Genomic DNA, 12,388 nt, shown 5'->3' with positions numbered 1-12,388 from the left:
GGAGGGAGCGTCGCCGCCGGGCGGGCACTCCCCACCGCTTCAGCCGCTGAGTGACGGCCCTGGCTGCCCGCGGGCCGGAGCCCCGGCGGAGCGGGCACTCCAGAGGGCGCCGTATCAGGAGCGAGGCGCGGGAGAAGCGGAGGGGAGCAGCCGCTGAGCAAATGGAGGCGCTGGGCGGCGGGCGCGGAGGCGCCGGGAAGGGCCGAGGAGAGCCCCTGTGAGGAGCCGGTGAGTACCCCGCAGCGCTGGCAGCGATCCCGGCGCCGCCCGCGGAGGCTCGGGCGGGGTCCGCGGGGCTGTGAGGGGCGAGGCCGGAGGAATCGGGCCGCGGGCGCAGCCGGGGGGCTTTGCACATCTGGGCGTCGGCAGCCGCTCGCATCGCGGGTGGGGCGGGCCGGGAGGCGGCTCCGGGAGCTCCTCGGCGCCGTCGCCAGGCTGGGGGAGCGGAGCGGAGCAGGGGAGGCGAGAGCAGCGTTAGCGCCGGCGAGCGGAGGTAAACACGCAGCAGGTTATCGAGGCTGGCTGCCTGTGTCGGGCCGGCCCTCGGCAGCGCGGGCCCCGGTGGGCGGCGGGCTGTGGGGAAGCGTAATGGTGGGAGGCGGCGGCCGCCGGGCTGGCTTGTTTACGGGGGGGAGAGGCCGCCGCCGTCCCGGTGTCTCGCCCGCAAGCCGGCCGGGTGCGGGGCGCTCGGCAGCGGCAGCCCCGGGGCGGCGGGGCTCCCTCGGCCGGCGGCGGTGGAAAGTTTGGAGCTGCCCGATGTCGTGGCTTCAGCCGGCTCCTGCCCGCCGTGTCGGTAGCCTGGGAATGCTGCCTTGAAGGCAGAAGGGAAAAAGTGCGAGCGGCCGGAGCGGGAGCATGTGCTGCTGCTGCTGGGGGGCCGTGGCGACGGAGCCTGGCTCCCGGGCTGGGTGACGCCGTCCGGAGCCGTCTGTCCTGAGAGAAACCGGATGCTCGCGAGCTCGTATCCTAATTTTCATTTTGATTTTCTGAGTAAAATTTGAATCTTGATACTGTAACAGTTTTATTTAAGTAGCAGCGTCACTCTCCAGGCATGTCTAAACACGTACTGGCATTTTCGGCTACTTTTGAACATTAAGAACCTTGACAATTCACGATTGCTCAGTCTGCCTTTTATTTACAGTTCAGACGGTATGCAGACGAAACGTGGAGTCACAAAAACAGGCTCTGCAGAGTAAGGCACTAATACCACAGCTTAAATTGTCTCCCCCCCCCTCCCCCCCATTACTAACCATTGTTGATTGTGCTTTCTTCTTTGAGTGCATTTCTGTGCTTACAAGTTTCAGAAAAAGAGGTTTAGTTGTAGATGTAACATCAGTAGGTGTACTGTAATTTAAGCGTGTTCCCTAAAGAGACTGCTTTTGAGAGAATTATTAGCTGTGGAGGTTAGCAAGGAAAGAGATTGTGTCTTCCTTACATGTTTTATTCTTACTTTCATCTCTTTGATTTTCACTATGAAGCTTGGTGGATTAATTTCTCTTAAATCTATCTTGAGTACAGGAAAAAATACTCGTCTTCCTTGGGGGGGGGGAAGGCTTTAGTTAGATGGGACACAACAGCATTTTTCAACTTCTGAGAACATGTGGCTTATTTATTTGAGGTGCCAACACAGAAGTGAAGTAGTAGAATTTATAGCAACTTCCCCGCCCCCCCCTGCCCTGGGACGTGCAAAAGGTAAAATGACAGTCCTTACAAATAAGAGACCAATTTACAGAAGAGGCTTCTGGAAACTTTAATTCCAAGACTTTCTGTGGTCCTGTATTCAAGCAAATTCCTTCTCTAACAAATTTTGTCCTTAAACAGAAGAATAAAATACTTTAACAGTGCAATATATTGTTCCTGAATAAAAATATTCCTAGAAATCTACTAAAAAAACTAAATTATGTTGGTGGTGCCAACATATTTATATATATATATATATTTAAATATATGCATCAGGAGAATATTGTGAATGAAAATTAAAAAAAAAAACAACCAAAAGAACAACAGCGGCACTGGTATAATAATAGCATCAGTAATCAAAATAGAAAAATTAAGCAAGTAAGTTTTATGCATTCCCTTTAATTTTAACTTGTGCCATACACATCTAGGTTGCACTAGGTATGTACATATATGTACATGATTAGGCCTCTTTGAAAGAAACACTGAGTTTCCTAGACTTAGTTTTATATTGTATGTAAGTTTACACATACCTGCTTGTTATATCAGGCATATACGCTCCAGGAAATTAAAGGAAACTAAACACATACATTAAAAAGGGAGTGTCTTCTCCAGCTGTCAGCTTTTGTTTAATGGAGCAACTATAAAGAAATGGTTTTAGAAAACTATGTAAGACCTTGTTAACCCAACAGCTGATTTAATCTGTCCTCAGCAGTTTCTCACCCACTGGTCTGTGACACCTCTGCTGTAATTGATTACCACTACATTGCTTTTTATTTCAGTAATAGAGCTTTGTTTATTAATTATTAACTAGTTTGTCTAGCAGGGTTTGTGGTGATTTTTTTTTTTTTAGTGGGGTGGGGTTTTTTTAGCTTGTTTGTGTTTTTTTAGTTCTTGTTTTGGTTTTTTATTTGTGATTTTGGGTTGATTCTTTTGTTTGGTTGGGGTTTTTTTGGTTTTAGCTTTGCTGTTTAGATGTCATGTAGTTACTGTTACCTGGCTACTTAATTAACTTCACCTTGGAATCTGAAAACTTAAAGTTGTTCTCTGCAGTTATCACTGTTGAAGTTTTGTAGCCTTTGCTAAGGTTACTCATGCCAGTAAGAAAATAGTGAAGCTGGAGGTTACAAATATATGTGCTGAACTAGTTTATGTTTCCAATCACATTACTGTAGTTCCATAGTTGGTAATGATACATAGCAAAGAGAGATCTGTTTTGCTTGAAGAGCAACCCTGTGGAAATTCTGAAATGTTCAAAAAGACAGAGGCAGTTGTGTTTTCAACACCATCATCATCAGACAAGAAACTTACTGTTTTCCCTCTCTCCTCCCAATGCTGCATGCTTTTCTGTGGAGTGTTATTGAAATCGCACATGTATAAATTTTAGGGGTAAAGGATATTTCATGCAAGATTACATTACATTAAAAATTCAAGCCAGAGAAGTCTGTGACGTTTAAAACCTGCTAGTTTTCTTCAGAACCACTAAATGTCTTCCAGATTTAAAGTGGAACTAGTAAAAATAGTTTTCACTTGCCGTTTTGCAAAGCTAAGCATGAGGTCCTCCACCTGGGCTGAGGCAGTCTTAGTGTCATTACAGACTGGGAGATGAATGGATTGAGAACAGCCTTGCGAAGAAGGATTTGAGGATACTGGTGGATGAAAAATTGGACATGAGTGGGTAACGTGCTCTTGCAGCTCAGAAAGCCAACCATATCCTGGGCTATGTAGAAAGAAGAATGGCCAGCTTGTCAAGGGGGACAGTTCTCGCCTCTGCTCTGTGTCCAGCTCTGGAGCCCCAAACGTAAGAAAGATGTGGACCTGTTGGAGAAAGGCTGAGAGAGTTGGGGTGGCTCAGCCTGGAGCAGAAAAGGCTCCAGGGAGACCTTGTTGCAGCAGCCTTTCAGTATTTAACAGGGGCTTTATGAGAAGGGCGGAGAGAGAGTTTTTACCAAGGCCTGTAGTGACAGGGCAAGGGGCAATGGTTTTAAACTGCAAGAGGGTGGATTTGGATTGGACATAAGGAAGACCTTTTTTATGATGAGGGCAGTGAGACACTGGAACAGGTTGCCCAGAGAGGTTTTAGGTGCCCCATGATTAGAAGTGTTCAAGGTGAGGCTGGACAGGGCTTTGAGGAACCTGATGTACTGAAAGATGTCTTTGCCTGTGGAAGGAGGGTTGGACATGATGATCTTTAAAGGTCCCTTCCAACCCAAGCCATTCTGTGATTTTGCCCTAAGGAATAATAGATTGTCTTCTTTAGTGTCAGTGAAATAGTATGTTTTGCGTTGCAGAAACTCTTAATTCATGTTTTTTTATGTATATGTGCATTCATTTATCTCCTCATCTCAAAAAATGCTCGGCGTGCTGTACAAGTAAATGTAGCAACAGCAGGATATCTTCAGTTTATTAGTCCAAAAATCACTTGGCGAAAGATAGATCCTAGTTAGTTGCTTTGTGTTTTTTTAACTGTTTTCTGAATTTCCTTCACCCTCCATGCTTTAATAGTATAGTCCTTACTTTCTGCTTCTTTTTTTTTTAGTCTGACATTACCTTAAATTATACTATGAAAATACAAAGAAATTAAAGAAGTCTTTGTGTAAAATCAGCCAGGGTTTTTCTTCTACTGATGTGTCGAGGTGGTCTGAAGGAGTCCTTGTTATTTCTCCGATCCTCTTTCTGTATTCTTGTTTTTAGTAATAAAAAGTAATTTTCAGAAGTGCAATCATCTCATATATTATGTAGGTTAATATTTCAAGTTCACATTTATGTGTATCCTTAAGTCTCCTGTTTTCCAAACAAAAGAATTGCCATGTTTTTAGATAAGGCAAACACATCTTTTGACCTAGAGCTAATTTGTTGTACTGCTAGTATCCTTGAATTTTCTTTGAGGGGTTTTGTTGGAGTTGCTTAAGAGATATTTTCGTGTAGTGGTTTTGCTTTGATTTATGTTTTAAAGCACATAAATTCTGAACTCTGACTGTTGAAGGATAATTGCAGTAAAAATACAGTAACAGGTTGTAAATGGATTACTGCAGGGAACTGGAAGGTCTTCTCTGCTGAATGCCTGGGATCCTTCCTGGCTCAGATGGCTTTATGGAGCAGCTGCGTGACAGTGTTATCTGTATAGTTCCTCTTGGAACCTTTCTTGTTCGGTTCTGTTCTGATAAGGAAGAGGAAGGGCCAAAATGAATTCTCTAAAAGTAAATTTTATGTTGGTGTATAAACTTGCACCTAGGAACGAATGTTTGCACACAGCTTGCAGTATGGTAATGTTATTCTTTGACAATAAGTTAGTGTAGTTTAAATATTACATCATGAGAACTAAGGCAGTGTATCATTAATTACATATAAAATGGTTCTTATGTGCAGGCTTCTATGTTGGAGAAAACTTTATTAAATTACTTGGGGATTCTTCCTACTTAAGGGAGTTTCCCAGTGGTTTGTGCTTACTGTTCTGACATACCTGAAAAACTTAAAGGGCACATGATACGGAGGATTCCCTAACCTCTCCCTGCCCAGCTGAACACAGTGACTTAAGGAATAGGGGCAATGGCAACAAGTTTCTGCCTGGCACAGCAGCAGGCACATCTCCTGTGTGACTACCCCACCTTCCCAGGTGCCTGTGTGCAATATGTCTGAGGCTCTGCAAGTGGAACTGAACAGTAATGAGGAAGATGGTGTATCTAGCTTGGAGGTGTCACCAGTGTTAAGTTGGCCTATACCCTGCAGCAAAACTGCTCCCATAAAGAAAAAAAGACAGGTCATTGTTGTAGGAGACTCCCTTTTGAAAGGAGCAGAAGGCCCAGTGTCCAGACTGGACCCCACTTCTTAGGGAAGTCTGCTGCCTCCCTGGGGCCAGTGTTAAAGATATGAAGAGAAAGCCTCCTACCCTGGTACAGCCCTCAGATTATTATCCATTATTGATTTTTCAGGAAGGCAGGGATGAAGTTGCAACAAGATGTCCAAGGGCAATCAAGAGAGACTTCAGGTCCTTGGGATGACTGGTTAAGAGATCAGAAGCACAAGTAGTGTTCCCCTCTACCCTTCCAGTTGCAGTGAATGATGAGGGAAGAAGCAGGAAGAGCCAGCAGATCAATACCTGTCTCCGAGCCTGCTGCCACAAGCAAAATTTGGGGCTTTTTGATCATGGCTCAGTCTACGGGATGCCAGGCCTACTGGCAACAGACAGGGTACACCTATATCAAAGGGTGAAAAGGATCTTTGCACCCGAGTTAGTAGGAGTTATTGAGAGAGTTTTAAACTGGATTTGAAGGGAGAAAGGGATAAAACCAGGCTCACTAGAGACAAGCCTGGGGCTGGCATGCCAATAACTGAGGGACAGTGTGCTAGTGAGAGCCTTTGGACTGCTGTCACAGTGGAGGTAGGGGATGCAGATCCATGTGGCGTGGCAAAGACACAAGTGTTATTGATGTGTTAGAAACCGTGGAAGCACCTGAGGATGGTCACGTGCAAATTAGGGCTTATCTGCTCAAAAAGATGGCAGGATCAATAGCCCAACTGAAGTGCATCTACACCAATGCATGCATATGGGCAATAAATAGGAGGAGTTGGAAGCCATTGTGCAGCAGGAAAACTAGGATATAGTTGCCATCATGGAAGAATGGTGGGATGACTCACATAACTGGAGTGCTGCAATGGATGGCTCTAAATCTAGAAGGAATCGGCAAAGAGAGAGAGACAGTGGGTAGCCCCTCATGTTAGTGTTTTGATTGTCTAGAGCTTGACTATGGTGATGATGGGGTTGAGCGTTTATGGGTATTAACTGGGGAAGGCCAATGAGACAGATATCATGGTGGGAGTCTGTTATAGACCGCTGAACCAGGATGAAGAGGCAGATGAAATAATTTTTTAAGGAGCTAGGGGAAGTCTCACAATTGCTAGCCCTTGTTCTTGTGGGGGACTTCAGATGTCTGCTGAAAATGCAGTGCAGTAGAGAGGAAACGGTCTAGGAGGTTCCTGAAGTGTGTGGAAGATACCTGCCTGATACAGCTGGTGAGGAGCCAACTAGGGAGGGCACCCCACTGGACCTGTGGTTCACGAGCAGAGCACGACTTGTGGGTGATGTGAAGGCTGGAGGCTGTCTTGGGCACAGCCATAGTGAAATGATAGAGCTTTCAGTTCCTGGAGAAGTAAGGAGGGGAGTCAGCAGAACTACTACTTTGGACTTCCAGAGGGCAGGTTTAGGGGCCTGGTTGACAGAGTCCCTTGGGAGGCAGTCCTGAAGGGCAAGGGGTCCAGGATGGCTGGACATTCTTCGAGAAGGAAATCTTAAAGGTGCAGGAGCAGGCTGTCCCCATTTGCCGAAAGATGAGTTGGAAGGAAAGAAGACTGGCCTGGGTGAACAGAGAGCTTTGGCTGGAACAGGGGGGAGGGGGGGGGGAAGAGAGTTGGTGACCTATGGAAGAAGGGGCAGGCAACAACTCTGGAGGACTATAAGGATGTCATGAGGTTATGGGGAGAAAATTAAATGGCCAAAACCCAACTAGAACTTAATCTGGTTACTGCTGTAAAAGGCAATAAAAATAATTTATGAATAATCTATAAATATAACTAGCAATAAAAGGAGGGCCAAGGAGCATCTCCATCCTTTATTGGATATGGGAGGAAACTTAGTGACAAAGGACCTTTTTCCTCAAAAGGCTGAGGTACTTAATACCTTCTTTCCCTCAGTCTTTAATAGTAAGACCAGTTATTCTTGGGGTACCCAGCCCCCTGAGCTGAAAGATGGGGATGGGGAGCAGAATGAAGCCCCCATGATCCAAGGGGGAATGGTCAGTAACCTGCTACACCACACAGGCACGCGCAGGTCTATGGGGCCAAATGGGATCCAACCAAGGGTACCGAGGGAGCTGGCAGAAGTGTTCACCAAGCCATGTTCAATCATCTGTCTGCAGTTCTGGCTAACTGGGGAGGTCCCAGTTGACTGGAAGTCAGCAAATGTGACTCCCACTTACAAGAAGGGCTGGAAGGAGAATCTGGGAACTACAGGCCTGTCAGCCTGACCTTGGTGCTGGAGAAGGTTATGGAGCAGATGATCCTGAGTGCCGTCATGTGTCATGTACAGGACAACCAGGTGATCAGGTCCAGGCAGCATGGGTTTATGAAAGGCAGGTCCTGCTTGATGGACCTGATCTCCTTCTGTGACAAAGTGACCTCCCCAGTGGATGAGGGGAAGGCTGTGGATGTTGTCTACCTAGACTTTAGTAAAGCCTTTGACACCGTTTCCCACAGCATTCTGCTGGAGAAACTGGCTGCTCATGGCTTGGACGGGCATACTTCATGCTGGGTAAAAAGCTGGCTGGATGGCTGAGCCCAAGGAGTGGTGGTGGATGGAGTTACATCCAGTTGGTGTCTGGTCACAAGTGGTGTCCCCCAGAGCTCAGTATTGGGGCCATTTTTGTTTAATATCTTTATTGACAATCTGGATGAGGGGATCAAGTGCACCCTCAGTAAGTCTGCAGAGGACACCAAGCTGGGGGGCAGTGCTGATCTGCTGGAGGGCAGGAGGCTCTGCAGGGGGGTCTGGGCAGGCCTGGCCAATGGGCCAAGGCCAATTGTGGGAGCTTCAACAAGGCTCAGTGCCGGGTCCTGCACTTGGGTCACAACAACCCCACACAGCGCTACAGGCTGGGGAAGAGCAGCTGGGAAGTGCCTGGTGGGAAAGGACCTGGGGGTGCTGGTTGACATGTGCCGGCTGCACACGGGCCAGCAGTGTGCCCAGGTGGCCAAGGGGGCCAGCAGCATCCTGGCTGGTGTCAGAAACAGTGAGGCCAGCAGGGCCGGGGAAGTGACTGTCCCCCTGTACTCAGCACTGGTGAGGCCGCACCTCGAACACTGTGTTCAGCTTTGGGCCCCTCACACCAAGAAAGACCTTGAGGTGCTGGAGCGTGTCCAGAGAAGGACAACAAAGCTGGTGAAGGGTCTGGAGCACAAGGCTTATGAGGGAACTGGGGTTACTTAGCCTGGAGAAAAGGAAGCTCAGCAGGGGACCTTATTGTTCTCTACAGCTACCTGAAAGGAGGTTGTAGCAAGGCGTCAATCTCTTCTCCTATGTAACAAGCAACAGGACAAGAGGAAGTGGCCTCAAGTTGCACCAAGGAAGGTTTAGATTGGATAGTATGAAAAATTTCTTCACTGGAAGGGTGGTCAAGCATTGGAACAGGCTGCCCAGGGACATACTTGGGTTACCATCCATGGAGATGTTTAAAGGACATGTAGATGTGGCATTTAGGGACATGATTTAGTGGTGGACTTGGCAGTGCTGGGTTAACAGTTGGACTCAATAATCTTAAAGGTCTTTTCAACCTAAAGGATTCTATGATTTTAACTTCCGTGGTGTCGTCTGCCCCCATAGCATTCCGGAAAGTAGAAACTTGGTTATTGGTTGCTACTTCTCTATATCTCTTTGCTGCACTTAAGTTTTCCTTTTCTCCCCAACAAAAATAACAACAACAAAAAGTAGTTGTACTGTTTTTACATATACTTTTATTGTGAAAATGGCACCCCAGAAGCATACAAGTAAATAAACCCAAGGAGACTTTTGGAAATACTGCAGTCACCAAGTTCCATGGAATAAGGACTGTTATGTGGTAGCCAAATGGTGTATGTTCATTTCAAAGGAGTATTTTTAAACTGCTTTGAACCATTTAGTCCTTGCTTTATAATAAAGACAGTGGTCAAAAATACAATTTAGGCATTTCCAGGTTACTGTGGTATTTGCTAGAATGATCTGAAATTCTCCTATATTTACAGTTGATAGTCTGTAAGGCATATGCATAACCCTCTCTCGCTTACAGCATTCTGAAACAAAGCATGATTTAGAGGAAAAAATAAAGAGTGATCGATTTCTGTATCATCTGCCAGACTGTATACAATGCAAGTCAGTTTAAGAATCTTGACTTGTAGAAATAGGACAATAAGCTTTGAAAACCAAAAGAATCTAGAGAGAGTTGTTTTGCTATGGAAGAGATCAATTGGTTGTAGGTTATTCTCTGTATTAAGCAGGAAAGTAAATCACTTGTATACCTCCTAAATATAGCTTTAAGAAATTATTGTAAATTTGGGCCATTTTTCAGTAACGTGGAGTAAATTCTTAAATACGTGTGGCATTTTTTTTCAAGAGTCATTATCAGAGGTAGGGAGATAATAAACACTTATTAAAGAAAAGGTCCATTGCTTATTTTCAAATTCTGGATTAACTTCAGATACTAAAATATGTTTCATGGAGGCAGACTTTTTTCCTTCATGTAGTATATTTAAATCTGATGCATTTAAATCCTTTTCCATTTATGCAAGTTAACAAAAGTGTAACGTGTAAGAGTGTTGGTTTTTTCCTTGGACATGATTGCTACTACTGTTGAGGTTTGTGTCATTTCTCTTCTGTACAGTGTCTCTCCCGTATCTTGTAGTAGCTGTTTTACCTTGGTGTTGTGTTGGTGTTTCCTCTGTATTTATATAGTGTTCTAGCTTCTGAATATTTATTCCTATTTTTCTTGCTTTTCTTCTTTCTATCCTTTCCCCCTTATTTTTTCAATTATTTTGTGTTTCATTTTTGTTTTATACCTCATGAAGCAAAGGGCTTTTTCTTCTGTTGACAACATGAATGCCTTGTAGCTTTGATCTGCTCTTGTAAAACATTTTTGTAGAGTCAGGACTGTCTTCAGCGTTATCTGCTGTGATAATGTCTCATATGCTGTTTTATACTTAGCTGTTGCCTCTGTCTTGTGAAGTTAATTGAATGGGTGAAACCTTTTAGAGACACTATGGTGTCGAGGGTTTGGTTTTTTTCTGTTTGTTTGGGCTTTTTTTAACCACCATCAATGATTTGGCAATTCTATACAAGTAGAAATTCTAAACAGTTCTTAGCAGTTTAAAAAATAGAGACACAGTCTTGCGGACACTGTGAAGCAAAGCACTGTCAAGAAGTGAGATAAACTAAGGGGAAATTAAGTCAAATGGGCAAGTTTTTATGTGAATACCCTGAATGAATATTTAACTGTAATTCAGATAGAATTAAAGTTTATAAAGAGGAAAACATAATTTTGTATTGACTTAGACTCCAATAGATGATGTCAGCCAGGGGTAACCACTGAGATAACTTACTTGAAGAGTGGTAAAAGGATGATTGTGGCTCATTGTGAAAGTTCTTACCCAGTTTAATTCTGTCGTTATTGTCTTTAAAAGTTAGAATACTGACTTTTGAAAAATGTGTTACAGGAGTGTTGGCGATTCCCCCCCACCTTTTTTTGTTTGTTTGTTTGTAAATGAAGGATGACTTGAGGAAGGATACAGGTTTGGAGGTTTCAAAGCTGTTTCTGGGAAAATACGCTTAAAGGTAACATATATAATGCTGATTATGTATATACTAATGGCAAGTTTCTTGACTGTTTTATATACTCTGTATTCAACTGCATTTAAATGTAAACATAAGTAGGAAACTGATTCTCTGATCTGCCCCAAGTACTTCACTTCTAATCAGTCTTCTTGGAATTTAGCATAGAAAAGAACAAGTTTTTTCTAGTTTATAAATATAATTCCTCTTTAAAAACAGGCCCTACTTATTCTTATAGCAGGTACTTTAAGTAATTGTAGGAACATCATGTCCTGTTTGTGTTTAGCCGGTTTTGGTGCTGATGATGGTAAATTACTACAAATAACTTAGTGGATAAAATTGTTTTTGTTACATTTATTAGTTTGAGATGTGTTTACAGTCCACTTAAGATCTCCTTTGCAAGGAGCTTTCACAGATATTAATTGGGGTAGCAACTCTACACCCCACCCCACCCCCTTTATTTCAAGTGGATTTCTAATTGGAATTTTGAAGGCAAAGTTAAAAATTATGAGAAGAGATCATGATATGTATTTATCTATGGTTTTGCACTGCCATTACATTAAATACTGGTCCTGTTATAATTTATCATGGACTTAAGAACAGGAATTTTAGGGCTGTTGTAATTTTACTAATGAACTGTTCTCTGTACTGAAGGTTTGGTTGTTACAGTACTGCTGTGGTATGCAGTTGTGTGTTTTTATTATTATTAGCTACTATGTGTGTAAGATATAAGAATAATATATGCAAGGCTAGATGCACATCAGTACTGATTTTCAGCAGTAGCAACCTGTAAATGCTGTTGCAACGGACTTTTCCTCTGAAATGTCCTTTTTCTTATTACCTTGCCTGTACATTACTTGCAGAATTGTTATTTTTTGAGGATTTTTTTAAAATCCAGGTGGCTCTGCTGTGTCCTAGATCTCTAAGCAGCTGGGGAACAAGCAAATGTATTAATCTCCAGTTAACTCTCTTATTATGTTGAAAGACTATGTGTAGAAACATCCTGGCAGAGTAGAGCCCAGAAAATATATTGTTAGTTTGTCAAAATGGTGAATTTCACTGATGTTTTGAAAAAAACAAAAAAGCATGTAGCTACTACAAACCAAAGTTCCAGCTGTGCTAATAATGCAGGTTAAATGTTTTAATGTTTTTAAGAACTTACTGACTGATGCGGTTTCATTCATGTTTGCTAAATATTGAAGTTACCTCTGTACCCACAAGGTGAGGATCTTGGTATTTTAAAGCTCAGATCTTGAGACACAGCTGTATAGCAGACTTTACAATAGCAGAACATGTGGTTCTTAGGCAATGATTTGACACATTTCTTCTGTAGAAATAGTTCTACTACAAAGTTGTAAT

General features: G+C 43.6%; 1 protein-coding gene across 5 annotated transcripts in view; it reads left to right on the top strand.

The window, feature by feature from the left end:
- The first annotated feature begins 89 nt into the window (after nucleotides 1-89).
- ANKIB1 (ankyrin repeat and IBR domain containing 1) overlaps nucleotides 90-12,388 on the top strand; it is a 92,138-nt gene continuing 79,839 nt past the window's right edge. For 4 of the 5 annotated variants that reach the window (XM_055803645.1, XM_055803643.1, XM_055803644.1 and 1 more), the window contains exon 1: nucleotides 90-228. The gene's annotated coding sequence lies outside the window, so the exon portion shown is untranslated. Of the gene's footprint in view, nucleotides 229-386; nucleotides 494-12,388 lie in introns of those variants that run through there. The other variant, XM_055803642.1, reaches the window with a different exon arrangement.

The sequence above is a fragment of the Falco peregrinus genome, chromosome 5, assembly GCF_023634155.1.
Source record: "Falco peregrinus isolate bFalPer1 chromosome 5, bFalPer1.pri, whole genome shotgun sequence".
Taxonomy (NCBI): domain Eukaryota; kingdom Metazoa; phylum Chordata; class Aves; order Falconiformes; family Falconidae; genus Falco; species Falco peregrinus.
Note: the sequence above shows the minus strand (reverse complement) of the source record. Positions and strands in the feature narration are given on the sequence as shown.